Source organism: Chelonia mydas, chromosome 2 (genome assembly GCF_015237465.2).
Source record: "Chelonia mydas isolate rCheMyd1 chromosome 2, rCheMyd1.pri.v2, whole genome shotgun sequence".
Taxonomy (NCBI): Eukaryota; Metazoa; Chordata; order Testudines; family Cheloniidae; genus Chelonia; species Chelonia mydas.
The window spans coordinates 181560596-181580204 of NC_057850.1; the positions used below are offsets into that span (position 1 = coordinate 181560596).

Here is a 19609-nt window from a genome sequence, read left to right on the forward strand (position 1 = left end):
ACATAATTAGCAAATAATATAAAGCTCATTACAGCAAAGGGCATAAAAATTCATGAGGCTAAGACTTTATATGAAACAACACTGAACACTCAAATACAAAATATACATCTTCCCTTGCAAATTATGCTACTGTCCCCCAGGGGATGACGTAGATGAAGCATTAGAAATAATTGCAAACTTGATTTTTTGTAAGCAGCTGCCTCTAGAAATCCTGGAATTTGTAATATATAGTCTGTAGTTCTATTTTTCAGAAGCAATGAACACATTTGTGAAATTAGGAAGAGATTTACAGCATGTTTGACTGGGCAGATGAAAATGCAAACCAGGACACCGCAATACTACTCTGATACTTCTCGAAAAAGAAAAAAAAACCCTGAATTATTCCTATCAAAACTAGCACATCTGAAGTTTGCCCAACTGAGGGTCATAAGAGCAACATGCCAAAAGCCCATGGGCTGTACACACTTTGCACTAAATGCATCAGATTGTAGCAGCCTTGGTCTTTACACTGAGAGCGTAGTTCATGGAGATTACAATTCCAAGCATGTGGTGCTCCATTTTGATCCCAACAACATGTAGTCAGACCAAGACAGCCTGCATTTTAGGAACTGTAGCCTCCTTGAGCTGTACCTTGATACTGAAGATGAAGATGGTAATTTGCTGTATTGTAGATCTACATGGCAGACACTTTGGCCACCCAGTTGAGACTTTTGCCCAACAGAGAGGAAATCCATTTATGACTTGAAGGTTATTTCCCTGATAGACTGAGTTATGTTGATAGGTAAAGATTTGACTGTGTTTTGGTTAGAAGCAGAGCAATCTACTTTGGCCGTCCTTCAAGGAAACTGGCAGTCTTTATTCTTCACAGGCTAACTAATGAGTGAAAACACGTCTTGCCTACTTTTGTTTCTGAATGTAAAAGAATGTCTGTAGTTCCAAAATGTCAAGCAGTAATTTTCAAATGCATTACTATCTATCAAATGTGGAGACTCCAATTTGTTTGACTGTCATTTAATTAAAGATTCAGATTAATTCTTCACATTCCCTATCCCAGGACATAGAGAGTTTATATTCAAAAAGGGCATGCTAACAAACTGAAGCTGTTTGGTTGTGTAAACCTTCATCTTCATGCCATAGTATTTAAAATTTCTTGAAAGGAAAGGCCAAGTGGCTTGGTGGCTGTGCTCTAGATGCAACACATACTCACCAGGGGGTTACATACTTTGTGATGGCCGCCATCTTGGTCAACACACTTTGGACTGAACTGGGGACCTCCAAACTCCATGAAAGGCTACAACTTGAGCTAACAAGCCACGGTTCTATAGCTTGGCACTGTAATTACCAATCCACAGAGAACAGGAGTCTGAGAGGGGAACCTATAACACATGATCACCAGTGGGTTACACTAGAATGAACCTCATCATTTGGACATATCTTTAGAATTCCTGTGCTGCAGGCAAGTTACAAATCAAATGTTTTTACCCTCAACTCTCCAGAGAACAGACTGGAATATGCATGCAAAATTAATGTCTACATAAAGATAAAATGTTGTCTGTACATTGGACTAAGTACTATATTAAAGTCGGTATTAAAGTCAAACACCAGCTGTTTACATTCTTTGCTATACTTCCTGTTACAGGTCTTCTAAACTCCAACCTGAATGAGCAAGCAGTATAAAAAAGAATCACACGGGAAAGCAAAAGATAACTCTTAATATTCTGCCTAGAAGTTTTGCTCCAACTCTGGAAGAGAGATTTAACATGGTCAAATACTCAGCTAATGCATAGCTCCTTTCACTGCAACAGAGCTATGCCAATATACGCTATCTGAGGCGTTCACCCACAATATCTAGTAATTTCTTTAGCAAGTGGATCTTTTGGGACAGATTTCCTTCCAACAGGATGGAGGGTATTTAGCAGCACAGCGCTGATGCTTCTGAGAACTGTAGGATATGACTGGGCAGTAGGCAGAGTGTTAAAAAACTACAAGATTGTATACATCTCTGATCATATTAAATAAGTGACCTGTAATGAAGAAGTAAGGCTGCAGAAGGACCCAAGAATCTAATAAAAGTGGTGCTGAAAAACAATAAATCCTCTTTCCCAGAAAAGTCCAAAAAAGCAGCTAACAATGTCTTATTCATAAACTTGTTTTGAAAACTTGGTTTCAATTTAAGTTTGTAAATATTAACTGAAAAGGGCAGTTGTCAAGACAGATATCATCCAGTGGATGGGGCACTGAAATAAAAGGTAGAAGAGCTTGCTCTTTTCCCAGCTCTGCTACTGACTTGCTGACATTCAATAAGTTACATCTCTGTGCACTGGTTTCCCCTTCTGTAAAACGCAGACAATACTTACCTCCTTTGTAAAATACTTTGAAATGTATGGATGAAAACAGTGATGTAAGATCTAAGTAGTAGTAGTATCAAAGATTCAGAAGCCTGAAAATGGGATTAGTAGATTGACTTTGGCTCATTTCATGGATGCTCGTTGCATTGTCTGCCCTGTTTTGTCTTCCTGTTCTGCTTTTGAGCCAATGCATGACAAATTACACTATGTCCTGTGCTCAAACTGTCTTACGAGACTGGAACCAGCAGGCAGAGTACAAGTGTGAGCTTGTTTCAACCCACAAACAAAAACAAGCTGAGCAGTCTGGATTTGTTGTTGGTGAGTTGCTAAGCAGAGAAACTGGGCTTTCATCCATGATGAAGCCCATGCCCTTTGAAGAGCATAATGTGTCTTTAATGTCCTCCATTATTATTTTTAAAGAAAGGATACTGCTTTTCACCCTATCAATCTTCCAAACTCCTATAACTATTGATAAATGTTTTAATTTTATTCCTTCTCTCGTAACATTCAATAATCATTTCATTGATAACCATGGCTATAAGCATGCCAGGCAGGTTTCCGTGGCTGGCATTTTAACTCTAAATCATGAATAAAGTTTCCAGCTGTAACTGAAAACCAATCTGCATTATAATCTCTCTAAAAATCTCCTTAATATTGCCGCAAACAATTTTTCAACAGAGTATAAAAAAGCTTACAACAAGTTTAAAAGATTTCATAAAGAAAGAAAAAAGATTCTCTTTTATAGGAAACGCTTCTAAACAGTAATTAGCACAAGTTCCAACATTACTGCAATTTGGCAGTAGTTTAAGGAATGCTTCTCTTTAGTAATAGGTCATATTGGATGAAGTATTCTGTGCTACATAGAGTATCTAGGAGGAAATAGATCCTAGCCATCAATTTGCTGCACATAAAGCTTTCCCACCCCTAAAGAAACAGCAGGGAATAACAAGAAACCAGATCATCATGGTTTGCCCTTTGTAATAAGTGTCTCAAAGTAAGAATTTGCACTGGAGGTGGAAATCAAAGCAAAACATCCACCATAAGCACAACACCATCACAGAGAGACTGCCCAGACTTTTCAGTTTATCTGGTTCATAAATTACTACACTTGCAGTACTTTCAGAGGTACTGGGTGCCTTAAATTACTCAAGAAATTGGGCTGGGGCTGGAGGAAACATCATCTTACACAGGATGAGAAAGCAGTAATATAAAAGTGAGAGAAAATAAATGAAGAAGTAGTTGATTTCTTCTCTTTCTCCAACCTGACTCTCTCCAAGGAGAGGTCCTCCGAGGTGCAGAAAACCAGTCCGTTTACCCCCAAGTAAACACACATTTAAAACCATGCATCATGATTGCTATCCTGCTAGTAAATGTAAGACAAACCCAAAGCGTATCCATTTTGCTCCAAAGAAGTCAAGACACACTGAATTAGAGGTTTGTCTGCCCCCTCCACTTGCCAAACTAGGAGACAGCATTGATGTCCTGAACCTGTGCTGCTATTGGATCTCCAAAGACATACAAACCGCCAAAAATACCCTTCGAGACCTACAGCAGGCCAGGAGACTAGGCCCCATTTCCACAATTGTGGACTCTGCCACAGTCACCTAATGCATTTGCGACCCGCAAACTTGACTAATGCAACATATCTACCAGGGTGAGAGAGTTCCTTTGCTCCTAGGTTTCAGAGTAGCAGCTGTGTTAGTCTGTATTCGCAAAAAGAAAAGGAGTACTTGTGGCACTTTAGAGACTAACCAATTTATTTAAGCATAAGCTTTCGTGAGCTACAGCTCACTTCATCGGATGCATTCAGTGGAAAATACAGCGGGGAGATTTATATACATAGAGAACATGAAACAATGGATGTTACCATATACAGTGTAAGGAGAGTGATCACTTATGGTGAGCTATTACCGGCAGGAGAGCGGGGCGGGGGAGGGGGGGGACGGACGACGGGACGGACCTTTTGTAGTGATAATCAACGTGGGCCATTTCCAGCAGTTGACAAGAATGTCTGAGGAACAGTGGGGGGGTGGGAGGGGGAATAAACATGGGGAAATAGTTTTACTTTGTGTAATGACCCATCCACTCCCAGTCTCTATTCAAGCCTAAGTTAATGGTGTCCAGTTTGCAAATTAATTCCAGTTCAGCAGTCTCTCATTGGAGTCTGTTTTTGAAGAAGTTTTTTTTGTTGAAGAATTGCCACTTTTAGGTCTGTAATCGAGTGACCAAAGAAATTGAAGTGTTCTCCGACTGGTTTTTGAATGTTATAATTCTTGACGTCTGATTTGTGTCCATTTATTCTTTTACGTAGAGACTGTCTGGTTTGACCAATGTACATGGCAGAGGGGCATTGCTGGCACATGATGGCATATATCACATTGGTAGATGTGCAGGTGAACGAGCCTCTGATAGCGTGGCTGATGTGATTAGGCCCTATGATGGTGTCCCCTGAATAGATATGTGGACACAGTTGGCAATGGGCTTTGTTGCAAGGATAGGTTCCTGGGTTAGCGGTTCTGTTGTGTGGTGCGCGGTTGCTGGGGAGTATTTGCTTCAGGTTGGGGGGCTTTCTGTAAGCAAGGACTGGCCTGTCTCCCAAGATCTGAGAGAGTGATGGGTCGTCCTTCAGGATAGGTTGTAGATCCTTGATGATGCACTGGGGAGGTTTTAGGTGGGGGCTGAAGGTGACGGCTAGTGGCCTTCTGTTAATTTCTTTGTTGGGCCTGTCCTGTAGTAGGTGACTTCTGGGTACTCTTCTGGATCTGTCAATCTGTTTCTTCACTTCGGCAGGTGGTTATAGTAGTTGTAAGAATGCTTGATAGAGATCTTGTAGGTGTTTGTCTGTGGGGTTGGAGCAAATGCGGTTGTATCGTAGAGCTTGGCTGTAGACAATGGATCGTGTGCTGTGGTCTGGATGAAAGCTCCTAGAGAACGTTTCAGTTACTAAGCAAGCATCTTGTCAATGTATCTCCCAAATTATAGCTAACAGGGCAGCGGGATTGTAGGGAAGTGTGTCACTAGAAAGCTTCTGCTCTTCTGTTAGCTATGGAACAGTCTTCCACAATAAATCTTACCACCTTCAGGACAAAATTAGACGTGAATCTTTCATTTAGCTTTCGCCAGAATAAAACATTTAAAAAACAAAAAAGCCAGTCCTACCAACCATTTCAGTGGAATGGAGAGGAGAACCAGAAATCAATTATTAAACAGCATGTCAGATTGGTTACATTGTGTATTGTACTCAGATACCTGGATAACGAGTAAGGTATGAACACCTAGACAGATTATATAGATCTTCACTTGGCAAATCTTGCCACCCTGGAACTAAAGAATCAAATTAGTCAAACTTAAATCCCTCACTATATACAAAATGAAAAGCAGAAAATAGCTTCTCTTCATTTTGCACTCTCTCACTGCCTCAGTTCCCCCTCATGCCCATCTTCAGACTCACCTGTAACAGAAACAATATACTGGTACTTAAGTATTTGTTTTTCTTTACTTTATAAAGAAGGTAGTGAAACTGTAGGAAATAAAACAGTGTGGAATTCATAGATGTCACATTAACTTCTAGAACATCAACACTCCCATGCTCTTTCGAAGCTATGGGTGACAAAGCTTATTGCAGGCCTTAATAAGGCAAACTTTAATTGAGCATAATGACATATGGTGCATACTGTCTCTGAGACTCACAGGACCTCATAGTGGAAATTAGTGGAAAGTGGAGCTAACAAGGTAGCAGGTTTATGAGAAAGGGCGGGGAGAGAATGAGTCCGCCCCCACCCCTCACGCCCCAAAAAAGCCCAGAGATGGGGCCGGCAGGGGGGTTAAAAATGGTTTTACTACATACTCAAAATGGTAGGCCATTTTCCCACAGTGGTTTTTTTGGTAGTTTTAAATCAGATCCTTCCACTGTGAAGTACTTTTTATGATGGAAGATTACATGGCAAAATCCACCACAAATAGGCACTGACTTCTTCTCTACCCAGGGGGTGATCTACCTCCCCTCTGACCAAGGCCCAGGCCCCACTCCACCCCTTCCTCCAAGCCCTCACACCCCCGCCCCACCTCTGCCCATCCCTACTCCATCTCTTTTTATTTCGGGTTGGAGTTCAGCTCCTGTGTTAAGTTGGATCGTTATTTTTAAGTTCTGTGGAAGTTACTAGGGCCTTTTGGGAGTGTTTTAATGGTATTAAAATAGATAAATAAAATAAATATTTAGAAAACCCATCATTCTGTTTCATCTGTCTGCTGTCAAAATGCATACCAAGTAATCCAGAGGGTATGGGATCGGAAGTCAGGAAATGTGGCTTTTTTCTAGCTCTGACATTGACTTGTGTAATTCTGGAAAAGTCAGTTAGCCTCTCTGGGCTGCTTCCATGGAGACGCCCCATCTTTCACAAGGGACAATATTTGTAAAGTGCTTTGAGAGCTATGGATGAAGAGTGCTGTATAAACAACAAATATTGTTATTTGCACAGGAAGAAAATAAACAGGGAATTGCAACAAACAAGAATGTGGCACTCTCACATCAAGAGAGGCTAGATAGGTACCAAGATAACTTACTAACCTCTTTTAGTCTCCTCCCTTCACAAAAGGTTGCCATTTTTTCTAAAGGAATAGTCCCTCTTCCTAATTCCAATTTTACCTGGAGGGTGGCTGACATGACCACAAATTCACAACAAGTACTTTGTCATCACCAAAATCTTATTCAAACATCATGAAAAGTAACTTTCCATAATCCCACGTTCCTACCAAACACTGAGATGTAACTACAGAATTAGGTTGGAAATGCAATCTCCCTAGATAAACAAGCAAAAGGGCTTCACAAATACTGTCCAATATATCTGAATTTGGACACATTTCCAAAATATTTGGAAAGATAAGCCTGTATATATTTATACAGGGGACTTATTCTGACAGCATATCTTTACCATGTTATTGTTTGGAAACCGCTTAGTAGTTTAGACACTACAGTGATGGGGACCACATCAAACCTAAACAGAGAGAGATGTCTAATACTATACCTGAAGTATTATGTGCTGTCTTAAGTTTAAATACCAACCTTATTTTATGTACTTGAAAAGCACCAAAAGAAAGCTGAAGAAAACAGAGCACCGAACTTTAAACGTATTACTACATTTACAATGGGAGCATTTGTTTTGCTCAACTGAAGTCAAATTTCTGCACTTTCCCTCATTATTAGTGGTGCTGCACTACCTTAGTGCTGAATTTCATTATCTTGATTTCATTGAACCTTGGAATGCTGACCCACATAGCCATAGCTAATACTTTTCATACTCATGCAACTATCCCTGCATCATTTCAACTGTTCTGTACAAGTCCATTTATTATTCTTGTATCCCACAATTAGTGTTTTGCATGCTCCTTTTGGATCCTGGCAAATGATTTAGTAAAGCTATAATTAACCCAATGATACACAATCTCATTTACTGTGAACAATTAAAATTACAGTGCCACCAGGCAAAGAGTTATAATTCTACATATGGTTTGCAGAGGGGGTTGGGGGTTTTTTGGGGGACAGAAGGGGAATGAGATTGTGGTATTTGGAAGAGTTTCCACAGAATTCTAGACAGTCCCTCAAGCTGCGCATATCCACAATTTGTGTCAGTTCACCACTCTTTAGCCAAAAGATTTCATCTCAAAATTACAGTTCCCTAGACAAGTGTCAGTGATTGCACACACCCAATGCTAATGACTTTTTAAACCTTACAAAAATTGTAAACTTGTGCAAGAGTGTGTGTTTCAGCCATTGCATTTAAAACAGATCATTCCATTAGCAGTCACACTCCTGGGGACATTCCTGTAGGACAGGTGTGGCAGCTCAAAGATTTTTCATGCTGAGCTATTTAAATATATAACTTTACACTGTTTGATATCTTTTGATTTGGATGAAAGAATGGCTAATAATAGTAACAACACTTAACATTTATACAGTGCATTATAGTTTCAAAGGGCTATGTTAATATCAATCTGTCCTCAATTCCCATATGTGAGGTACAACAGTATTTTAAATTTTATCTCTACCATACAGATATGCAAGGCAGACACAAAGATTACATGATTTTTCATGGCAACAGAGCAAGTCAGCAAGAGAGCTGCAATCAGAACTCCCAATTCCCTGGCTATCAATGCAATGCTTAATTCAGATAAGGTTATTTTTCTCCCTCTCAAAAATACTCTCTATACCAGTGGTGGGCAACCTATGGGGGGGTCAGGGTAATCCGCTGGCGGGCCACCAGACAGTTTGTTTACATTTGCATGGCCGTCCGCAGCTCCCAGTAGCTGCGGTTCACCATTCCCGGCCAATGGGAGCTGTGGGAAGCATTGCCAAGCACATCCCTGTGGCCTGCGCCGCTTCCTGCAGCTCCCTTTGGCCAGGAGCAGCGAACCACAGCCACTGGGAGCTGCAGGCAGTCATGCAAATGTAAACAAACTGTCTGGCGAACATCTGTATAGGAACCATTCACTATTGCTGCTTCTTCACGTTAACTTTTCCCAGTGAGCAGCTCTAGTTTCTCCCTATCCTCTGGCTAAAGCCTCATAAAGCAAGCAGAACACAAGCCACAGTTTTGTGCTCCTAAAAAATTTAATGGGTGGAGTCCTTGCCCACACCATTGTGTCAGGGTCTGTAGTCACCTAGTCTGCCAGCGCCTGTTGAGTACACAAGCTGGGAGAAGTGAAGAATTAAAGGTAGTGGCCACTGCTGGATTCTCATGCCGATTTGAGGCCACATTAGGGTTGCCAACCTTCCAGGAATGTCTTGGAGTCTCCAAGAATTAAAGATTATATCATGTGATGAAATCTCCAGGAATTCGTCCAACCAAAGATGGCAATCCTAGGCCACATAACCTCATGTTGTGCACACTGACTAGCCATGCCGATGGTTCTCTGCCGCTTTGCAGAGGAAATCTGCTACCCTGGTGGGCATTTAGCTTTAACATGCTTATATAAACTGGCTCAAGGTTTAGCCCATGGCTTTGTAGAACTGAATTCATCATAAAAATATCCCGAATTCAGCAGTTAGCATTTATCCAGCCACAACAGACTTTGAAATCTGATATTTCAAATTTTTTATTTAACCCAACTTCAGTGGACGCTAGCATATTATTGATACAACATCTCTTCCTCATAGCAATGTAATTTAACCAGCTCTGTAGACCTGCTGCAGTTGTTGGCTATTTTTAAATTTTGCATTATTTCTTTTGTCCATTAGTGAAGTTAATGCCACGTATCACTGGCAGCAACACAAGCATATTTAAGGGATTTATTTCCTAAAATATAAATTACACCATTTTTTAAAGATGAAAGATATTTAATTTGGTGTTTGGATGACATGTTCTCTTACTGTCATGTGCCCTTTAAAACTAGTCATAAGAAGCAACAAGAGCTTTGTTCTTTATAACCTAAATTCAGTAACTGCCACACACTGCAATAAAATCTAACACATCATACGTTAGTGAAATTTCAGGCACTGATCCTATACTGTAATCCAGGCTGATTGCTTCAGTTTGCAGGATTGGAATTTAACATTACAGGTAATTTTAAATGTCACAAATTCATATGTGAAACAAACCTATAGTTTAATGCAAATGGAAAGAAAAGGACAGTTACCTTTTCCCGTAACTGCTGTTCTTCGAGATATGTTGCTTATGTCCATTCAACTTAGGTGTGTGCGCGCTCGCTACATGAACTGGTGCCGGAAGTTTTTCCTTCAACAGTATCTGTAGGGGACGAGCTGCAGCACCCCCTGGAGCAGTGCTCACATGCCACGCTACATAGGGCGCTGCCGGCTCCTCCCACATGCAGTTCCTTCTTGCTGGAAACTCCGACAGTGGGAAAGGAGGGTGGGTTGTGGAATGGACATGAGTAACATCTCGAAGAACACCAGTTATGGAAAAGGTAACTGTCTTTTCTTCGAGTGCTTGCTCATGTCCATTCAACTTAGGTGACTCCGAAGCAGTACCCCTCAGAGGTGGGTAGGAGTTCACGGACATGTAGATTGTAACACCGCTCTGCCCACCCCAGCATCATCCCTGGCCTGCTGAGTGACAGCATAGTGGGCCGTGAACATGTGCACCGAGGATCATGTCATGGCTCAACAGAAGTCATGGATCGGGAAGTGTGCCAGGAAGGCCACCAAAGATGCCTCACTCTGGTCGAGTGGGCTCTGACGATCGGCGGCGGAGGGACTCCTGCCAACTCATAGCAGGTGCTAATGCAAGAGGTGATCCAGTCAGAAATCCTCTGCGTGGACACTGGGAGGTCCTTCATCTTATCAGCTGTAGAGATGAAAAGCTGAGCCAACTTACGGAAAGGCGTCAGGGGCAGAAGACCAGAAGGAAGATGTCCTGGCTCATGCGGATTTGAGGCCTAGAGCCGGAGATCTACGTCTCGCATTTGACGAACGGTACCAGGATGAGGAGCGGGATCGGGAATCGGAACAGGCCTGGTGCTGGGAAGGGCCCACACGTGGTGATGCCCTCCTAGGGGACTGGTGATGGTCCGAGGAATGGTAGTGTTGATCCCTCAACGGGCCCCTGAAGTAGAACCGTTGTCTCGGAGATACCAAGTGCCAGGACCGTTACCCCTACCAGGGAGCGCATGCCTCCAGAGGTCTGCGCCCAGTCACCGGCGAGCTGTGCCTCGAGCCTCTCTGCCTGTGCCCAAGGTCTGGAGACTGAATGGGACTGCACCGAGTCTGCCTTTCACAGTCAGAGGTGTGGCTGCTTGGGAGGGTGAGCACTGGCAGGACGTCCCCTGCAGTGGGGAACGGTGCCGCTGAGGTTGGGACCGTGACTGTCCGAACGCAGATTTACCCTGTGACCAGGGAACCGCAGGAGCCGCTGTGGGCGGCACCGGGAGGGTCATGATCTCCTGTGCTGCCTGCAGGGCCTCCGGCATGGACAGTACCCAGAGCTGATGGAGGCCTCTGCCACTATCTGGGGTGGCCAGCAGGGAGCGGGTTGGACTACATCGCTCCACCGGAGCTTGAGCCTGAGATCCCGACAGGAGTGAAGAGTTGCCCAGCATGGGACCTTGCTTGCACCCTGTATTATCCTTTCTCTTGCAGGAGGCTGGAGACGGACCTCGCACCATCTTCTTGGGCTTCTTGGTCAGAGCCACGGATGGGGACTGGTGCTAGTCAGTGGACGGTCCTGGTTGGCGCTGCATAGTGAGGTCACGGTGCTTGGCCCCGAGTCAGAGCATTGCTCTGGTGCCGGGGTGAGGGCTGACTCCGTAAGGAGTGCTCTTAAACAAATGTCGCACTCCTTCTTAATCCTTTGCTTGAAGGACTGGCAAATCTTGCACTTTTCACTAATGTGCCCTTCACCCAAGCAATGCAAACAACTGCTGTGTGGATCACTAACGGGCATGGGCCTCTTGCAGCGATCACAGGGCTTAAAGCCTCGGGACCGGGGCATGCCCCATCCCAAGGCAAAGTCCTGTTCGGGACCTACGGAGTCTCTAAGTATAGCTAAGGGATTTACTAACACTAACAGGAAACTATATACACTATAATACAAGGATTAACAAGTTTGTACAAACAAGAATGCAACAGCGCTAACTGAAGCAGCAATAGTTCCAGCACCGTCACTGGTGGCAAAAAAGAACTGAGGGTGGGGGGAGCTGGCGGTGCCCTATATACCGCGGCACATGTGCACCGGTCCAGGGGGTGCCAGAGCCAGTCCCCTACAGATACTGCTGAAGGAAAAATTTCCGGCACTGGTGCATGTGGCAAGCACACACACATAAGTTAATGGACATGAGAAAGCACTCGAAGAAGAACCTTTATTTTATCACAAATCTCTTGCTGAATTACTAAATGACAAAATCATTCGGATGGCCAGAGGATTTATGTTTGACTATATTTGTATAGGTTTTCCTCACTTTGAAAACCCTTCCCTTAGACAAGAGTGAACAGAACATTAAGCTAGGAGCTATTCCTACAGGTGTAATGGTCAGCCACTGTTTGCAATGTCATGAAACTGGACAGAAAAAAAGAAAAAGATGAAAGGACAAACTCTGTGAACTGACCATCCCTTTAGGGTTGCTACTAACTTCAGTTCTTCCAGGATAGTCCAGAATTGCAGCTCTCTCTCCCAGAAGTCTAAGCTGCAACATTATTACTTGATTTCATGATGCCTTGCCAGGACACCCTAGCATCATCCACCGTGCAATGTGTCAGCAAATGAAAAATGCAAATATAGTAGGCAGCAAGCCTAGGCCTAGCTTTTTGTATTTTATGCTGATGCTTGGTAACAGGAAATTGCAACTGCCACCTTTGAGAGTTAAAACAAAAAGTAATACATTCCAATTATAGCAACCGAAATCCAGGAATTTAATGTTACATACATTTCTTTTTGATCAAACATTTTTTCCTGGTTTTCCTCTTGCATAAGTTCTGATTTAAAGGAAAAGTATGTTTAAAAAACAAAAGCAACTACTTGAAAGTTTCTTCACTCACCCAACATTTAGAGCTTTCACATTAAACCTGTGGAATGGAGAAGTAATTTCAATATGAGTAGACTATGTTAACCTATAGCTGATTAAAAAGTCCTCAAACAAAATGCATACCCACATATATTCAAACTCCAGATATTTCAGGGACTTTCCAAACTTCTGGAAATTGAATTGAGGTGTGGATCTGAGATTTAGGTGTTTTTAGGGTTTTTTTACTGTATTTTTTATTAAGAGTCTTTGTTACTTTCTCATCCTAAACAGAATTTAATCCAGGGGGATAATCAAGAACATCTCTCTTGGATGAAGCTCTGCATGTACAAACTACAAGTGCAATTACTATTTTGTATGTTCTAATCTTTCATTTAATATTTACTTTACCTTCTACCCATCAGAAACCTGTAATACCGGTACAGAAAACAGACCAGCTTTTGACCCATTATTCATGTATTTATTGCTTTTGCCACAGCATTGTAACAGAAGGCTGGTTTAAATTGTACATGTAGCTTGGTCCGACGCCACTCATGCTGATCCCTAAGCACAGCTGCTATATTGAGGGCCTTGTGACAGAGAACACTAGTTTAATTTTCAAGCCACATTCTTGCTTCGGTACAACTGTCAAGTTTTCACTTACGGAAGTATTTCAGCGTCTCTTCTATTTGCTCAGTTGTTAAGTCGATACTGGCATCAGGAGAAATGAGAGGCGTGTGAAGCCAGTCGTCGTGGTCATAACCATAGATTGTATCTGCTCTCAGCTTGTAATGGGGCAGCTGTTCTTCCAACAGACTGATGATTTCAACTTCAGGAAGATCAGTACTATTGCACACATCTGAAAGGAGGAAAAGAAACATATAGCCCATGTTAATTATTTCAAATACCTGAGCTCTTATGTTTTAACATGAGCCAGGTAAGCATGTCCATTTACTTCAGTACTGGCAAGAGTTTCCTAAAAAGAACAGTGAGCAATACACATTGGTTTGGAATGCATGACTGAGTGAGGTTGGTAACAGGAGAAACAAGAGCCGTGTAAGCACAGGGTTGGCGACTCATGGGATCATAGAACCATAGGGTTAGAAGTGACTGCAACGGTCATCTAGTCTAGCCCTCTGCCAAGATGCAGAATTTGTTGTGTCTACACCACTCGAGACAGACAATTATCCAGCCTCTTTTTGAAAACCTCCAGTGAAGGAGCTTCCGCAACTTCCCTAGGCATTCCCTGTCCCATTGTCCTACTGTTATAGTTAGGAAAGTTTTCCTGAGATTGAATCTAAATCTGCTATGCTGTAGTTTGAACCCATTGCCGCTTGTCCTGCCCTCTGTGGCAAGAGAGAACAACTTTTCTCCATCTTTTTTATGGCAGCCTTTCAAGTATTTGAAGATTGCTATCATGTCCCCCCTTAATCTCCTCTTTTCCAAACTAAACGTATCTAGTTCCTTCAGCCTTTGATCACATGGCTTGCATTCCATTCCTTTGATCATTTTTGTCACTCGCCTCTGGATCTTTTCCAGTTTCTCTGCATCCTTTCTCTGCAGCAGTGACCAAAACTGGACGCAGTACTCCAGCTGAGGACTAACTAGTGCTGAGTAGAGTACTCCTATCACCTCCTGTGATTTGCATGCTATGCCTCTGTTAATGCAACCCAAACTGCATTTGCGCTTTTTTTTTTTTTTTTTGGCAACAGTGTTGCACTAACAACTCACTTTGAGGTTGTGATCCACCACTACTCCCAGATCCTTGTCAGCAATGCTGCTGTGAAGCCAGTTATCCCCCCCCATTCTTTATTTGTGCATTTCGTTTTTCCTCCCTAAGTTTAGCACCTTATATTTGTCTTTGTTGAATTTCATGTTGTTGTCTATAGCTCAGTTTTTCAATTTATCAAGATCCACACAGTTCAATTCTAAATTACTAACAAAATGTCCTGCTTTATAATCAGAAAAAAGGCAGAGCACTAAATAGCATTTTCAGATTGGTAGGGCAGAGTTCTATAGCTAACCTTAGCTGAAGCAAAAATGTGAGAATGGGAAGCTGAAACACAAAAAGTTCTTCTGAGCGGGGATTACCAAAATCTGTTTTACCACATGCCTTTCCTGCACACAGTTTAATGAACTGCTAATATGCTGTGTACATATGAAATTTGTGGCCCCTGAATTCCATCTTTAACCAGTGCCAAAGGTCTCAGAATCTGGCATTGGTAGGGCAGTGACTCACTTCACAATTTACTGTAAATAAAGCAACCCTGTTAGACAGAAATGACCTCAACACCGTGTAACTGATGCAACCCTCCAAGTTAGTGACAGACAGCTTTTCACTGGAATACATCTCTACGAGCCATCGGGGAAGAAAGATATAAGAGACATTTCATTATTTTCCATAGAAAGTTTATTTCTTCATTGTTCTGTTTCTTGAAAAAAATCTTGGTTATTGGCTACAGGGACCATGAGGTGAAAATAGGGGAGTAAGACAGGGTCTTTCAGGATGTGTGCTTAATCTCTGCGTGGCTGACTGCATGGGAGGAGGAGGTAGGTAGAAAAGGAGGGAGAGGAAAAAATGGGCATGGAAGGAAAAACTAGAAGGGAGAGATCGTGAGAAATGAGAATGGAGAGAAGGGGGTTAGTTAGAAATTCAAGCAATCATTCTGAAATTTTTTCATAGCATGGACCACATCTTAGACTGCAAGTCTTATATGCTATCCACGCTCACAATCACACAAGCTTCCTCCCTTGTTCCAGACTCATAGTCTCTTGGATATCCCCACTCTCTTCTCCCCCACACTATTGAGACACATCCCTGGGGGAATTACAGAACTGTAGCATGGAAAATATTAAATGTATATTTTAAGCTGCTTTTAGTGACATTTAGGAGTTGAGCACAAGAACCTAAGCCAGTATCATATGACCAGGCTGCTCTCCACCAGGCCAGAGTGAAAACAGCTGGAATAGGTAATTACTAAAAAAGGGCAAGGGGAGGTGACAGAAAATAGTGAGAGAGAGGAGAAAGACTGCAAGGAGAAAGGGGATATACAGGTAGGTGCCACATAGTATAGACAAAGATGTAGGGAACCCTATTCCAAGAGATAAAGTGGCTGGAAAGTAAGCTTGTTACATTTTTTTAATTCTCTGAAAGTGTTGTGTTGTGTGGTGTGGTGTTTTTTTAAGATTTTCCAGCTGAGGAGTCCCAGAACTGCTGGTTGCTTGGAAATAACAATAGAGACACAGAAAAATACATTTATAGAGCACCATATATCCTGGGGCGTGTGGGAGTATCTCAAAGGATTTCAGTAAAAGAGCACAACTCATCCCTGCTATAACCAAGACAGTGCAGACACCCCTTGTAGAGAATGAATCAGTCACTTCATCTCAGGCCACCCCTTAATTCGGATTCAAAATATTCTGAATCCTATTTAACAAAACAAAACCAAGCCATATCTTTTCCTCCCTTTATTTCAGGGTTCAAATTATTTCCTATTTGACTACTGAATATCATGATGGTAGATATCACCACCTGGTGTTTAAACAGACTTACTGTAAATGAACTAAAAGAATTAGAGACAATGTGAGTGAGGAAGTATCTTTTACTGAACCAACTTGGTGAGAGAGAGAAGCTTTTGAGCTTCACAGAGCTCTTCCTCAGGGCTGGGAAAGGTACTAAGAGTGTTACTGCTAAATGTAAGATCCAATGGCTAGTTTAGCATATGTAGTTAGCACATATTCACCTTGAATGCTCCCTTAGAAGCAGCCCATTGACACCCCTGTAGTCACAGGACAAAAAAGGGGAGTTAGAGGGTTACTTTATTGTAATAAGGCATAAAACCAGTGTCTTTATTCAGACCATGATTTTTAGTGTCTAGCAAAGTTATGAATTTAAGCTCTCAGGCTCGTCTTTTGAAAGTACTATGCCGGGCTTCCTTTGAGGATGAGGCCACTTATAGGTAAGATATAGTTATAGAGTAATCACTTTGTGAAAAGTGTTTACCCAGAGGTGATATGTTGTTTTTGTCTTATTTTCCTGTGAGCTTTCATTTGAGAGCATAGTGATTGTCTGTTTTCGGATACCACAGAGTATGTTTCGAGGAGAAAGTCCAGGATATACCCCGATCATCAGTTCAGAAGGACTAGCGGTCTGCGGTACTCGCCTGTTTAATTTTTTTTTCCACCCTCCCAAGACAGCTTTTTGAGCAGTTGTATGGCATAAATTATTTGGAAACCAGTTTTCTTTGCCCAGATGCTAGGATCAGTCAGATCTTTGGTACACTCATCCGCCTGTAGCGTCCCCCGCAGATTTATACACGGAGTGGTTCTCCACACAGAGATCCCCATACTGCCATTCCAAAGGGCACTTCTCAAACGTCAGGGCTATCTGAGAAGAGGTCTGGCTGGAGATGGGGAGGGTTAGGGATGAGTGGGAAAACACCATCAAAACAATACAGAACTAGGCTGTGTTGCCTTTTCTGTGAATCTCTATTACCAGCGCCCATGACAGGGAGACTGAAGTGGGCGAGGAGAGTTCCTGGTGTCACAGTCCCAATACAGCCATGATACCTGGAAATTGCAGGTTGGGGAAAGGGACCAATATTGGTCTGGAGGCAGGCCTACGGTCTCCCGCAGGTCTGTTAGGTTTGGTGGCAAGTATGGGGACGTGTTGTGCTGTTCTGAATCTCTGTTAATAAAGAAAGTGTTCAGAAGAGTCCTGTGCCATTGTTTGAAGTGCAATTTTTGCCTTCCCCAGCTGGTCCAGCAGCTTACACAGAGCTATTGTATCCACATCAAATCTACGGGGAAGCAGTAGATGCTAGACACTAATTTATTAATTACTTCACTATCTGCACATATGATCATTACTTGCCTCGTAAAAGCAGATCAGATATGCCAACAAGAAAAAGAAAATGAATCAGTCTTATTGCATTATTTTCCTTTCTTCTTCAAATTTTAGACTAATGGGACAATGATCTGTATCAGGACCACCCTGCACTATCCACAGAGGAATCAGAACTTCATAAAATCTTGTCACAATTTCTTACTCTCCCTCTTCTTGTATAACCACTAATATCCCAAAAGAAATAAAAAGAATAGGAGGCAGAAAGGGGAAAATCATATGAAAAGGGACGGGCAGAGAAAGATGAAATGGTGAGGTATAAGAAGGCGGCAGCCTCATGAAAGGAAAGAAAGAGCAGCAAGAGGAAAAGGTTAGAAGAGAAAGCAGGGGGAAATGGGTGAATTCATAGCTATTCTTCTGTACAGAGCCTCCTATTCAGTTTCCCAACCAGTTTTTCTCTGTCCCATCCCACCCTCACTCCAACAGAATAATTGTAACACAAGCTTTAGATAAAAGTTATTCTATATATTCCAAGGCCAACAAATAACTTAAAATAATTTTTTTTTAAAAAGGAACCAGTTAAGTTTACATGCTCAAAATCATACCTGAAAAAGTAACTCAGTGAGCCAGAGCAGAAATTTTCATTTAATTAAAAGCAAGCTGTTCTGTAGAACAGTGTTACTGCCTGGAGGCTAAAGTCCAGTCTCATGCAACACAAAACGTTAAATGAACTTCATGCTGTTCAGAGTTGACTGCAAATGTGACACAGTTATGATTCACTGCATATTTCATAAAACTAATTTAAAAAATGGGAATTAGGAACACTAGCTGGTAACAGAAATGGAGTGAGTTCTCCTTAACAAAATTGATTTTCAGATATTATATAATAATACAGTATATTTATAAACATCTGTAATTATATACAAAGAACTTTGTTAAACAATTATTTTTAGGAAGTGGTCAGATTTATGGGTGCCCATACAACTTTAATTCAACTGTTTTCATGCATCCACCCTGGGCACTAAATTAGGCAGGGGTTCTGTGGGAAAACTAGTGTGTGATTACTTAATTAAAGATTACCATAATGCATATCAAGTTTCCCTGGTGTTAGAGTCTAAACCTTTAAATCAAATGTTAAGCATAAAGCTCAGCACAAAGGAAACAGTCATTAATTTGTGATAAAGAACCTTTTGTTAATAAAATTAATTAAGGACTTTTTCTTTGATAAAGTTATAAGCTGTTCAGGAACTGTTTGGCTCGAAGTCTTCTTTAATATATTGTTTCCTTAACTTTGCACCTCACTGCAGTAGAGGTCAGAAATTCTGGCTAATAAGCTTTCCATTTTATTTTCAGAGAACTCTGTTTCTGTTTGAAAATGTACCTAAACATTGAACACTAACACTTCCTTACTGCCGTCACTTCACTGAATTACCCCCTCAGCCAATCATCACTGCAATTGATTATACTTCGTATTTAAGGATTTGCTTTTCCTTCAGACAAATATTTTTGCTCCTTTTTGGCTGTGATTATTGAGAGTACATTTTCCATACGAGCATTTCCTACGTGTTTCAGAAGTACGCCTTGCTAACAACGCAGTGGCATCAATTCCTGCATCCTGGCAGTGTCTTGAGAAAGATAATGATTGCTTCAAGTTTTGTTTTTGTTTTTGTTTTTTTATTGTGGGGACGGGGCAGTGGCAGAGATGGAAAGAAAGTTGGGTTCATAATATAAAGCTTAAGCTATGCTAAAAATACCCAGGTTCATTCTTTGAAAAGTGCTGTTTAGAGGTTTGTTTGTTTTTTTTATTACTACTACTGTTGATAGAGATCCTGAAGTAGCAGATTGATCTGATGTAGCACTTACATTTGCAGATAGGAAGAAAGGAGAGACTATACTTAAAGGACCCTTCAGGTCTCAGCCACTTGTCCTTTTGAGAACAGTGTTTTGAACATTTAGAAGTGACCATGGC

At 41.7% G+C, this 19609-nt stretch overlaps 1 protein-coding gene across 4 annotated transcripts in view; it reads right to left on the reverse strand.

The window, feature by feature from the left end:
• Positions 1 to 19609, reverse strand: part of TRAK1 (trafficking kinesin protein 1) — a 112202-nt gene that overhangs the window by 79500 nt on the left and 13093 nt on the right. For 3 of the 4 annotated variants that reach the window (XM_007067332.4, XM_027829553.3, XM_027829555.3), the window contains exon 2: positions 13462 to 13656. The gene's annotated coding sequence lies outside the window, so the exon portion shown is untranslated. Of the gene's footprint in view, positions 1 to 6612; positions 6632 to 13461; positions 13657 to 19609 lie in introns of those variants that run through there. The other variant, XM_043540755.1, reaches the window with a different exon arrangement.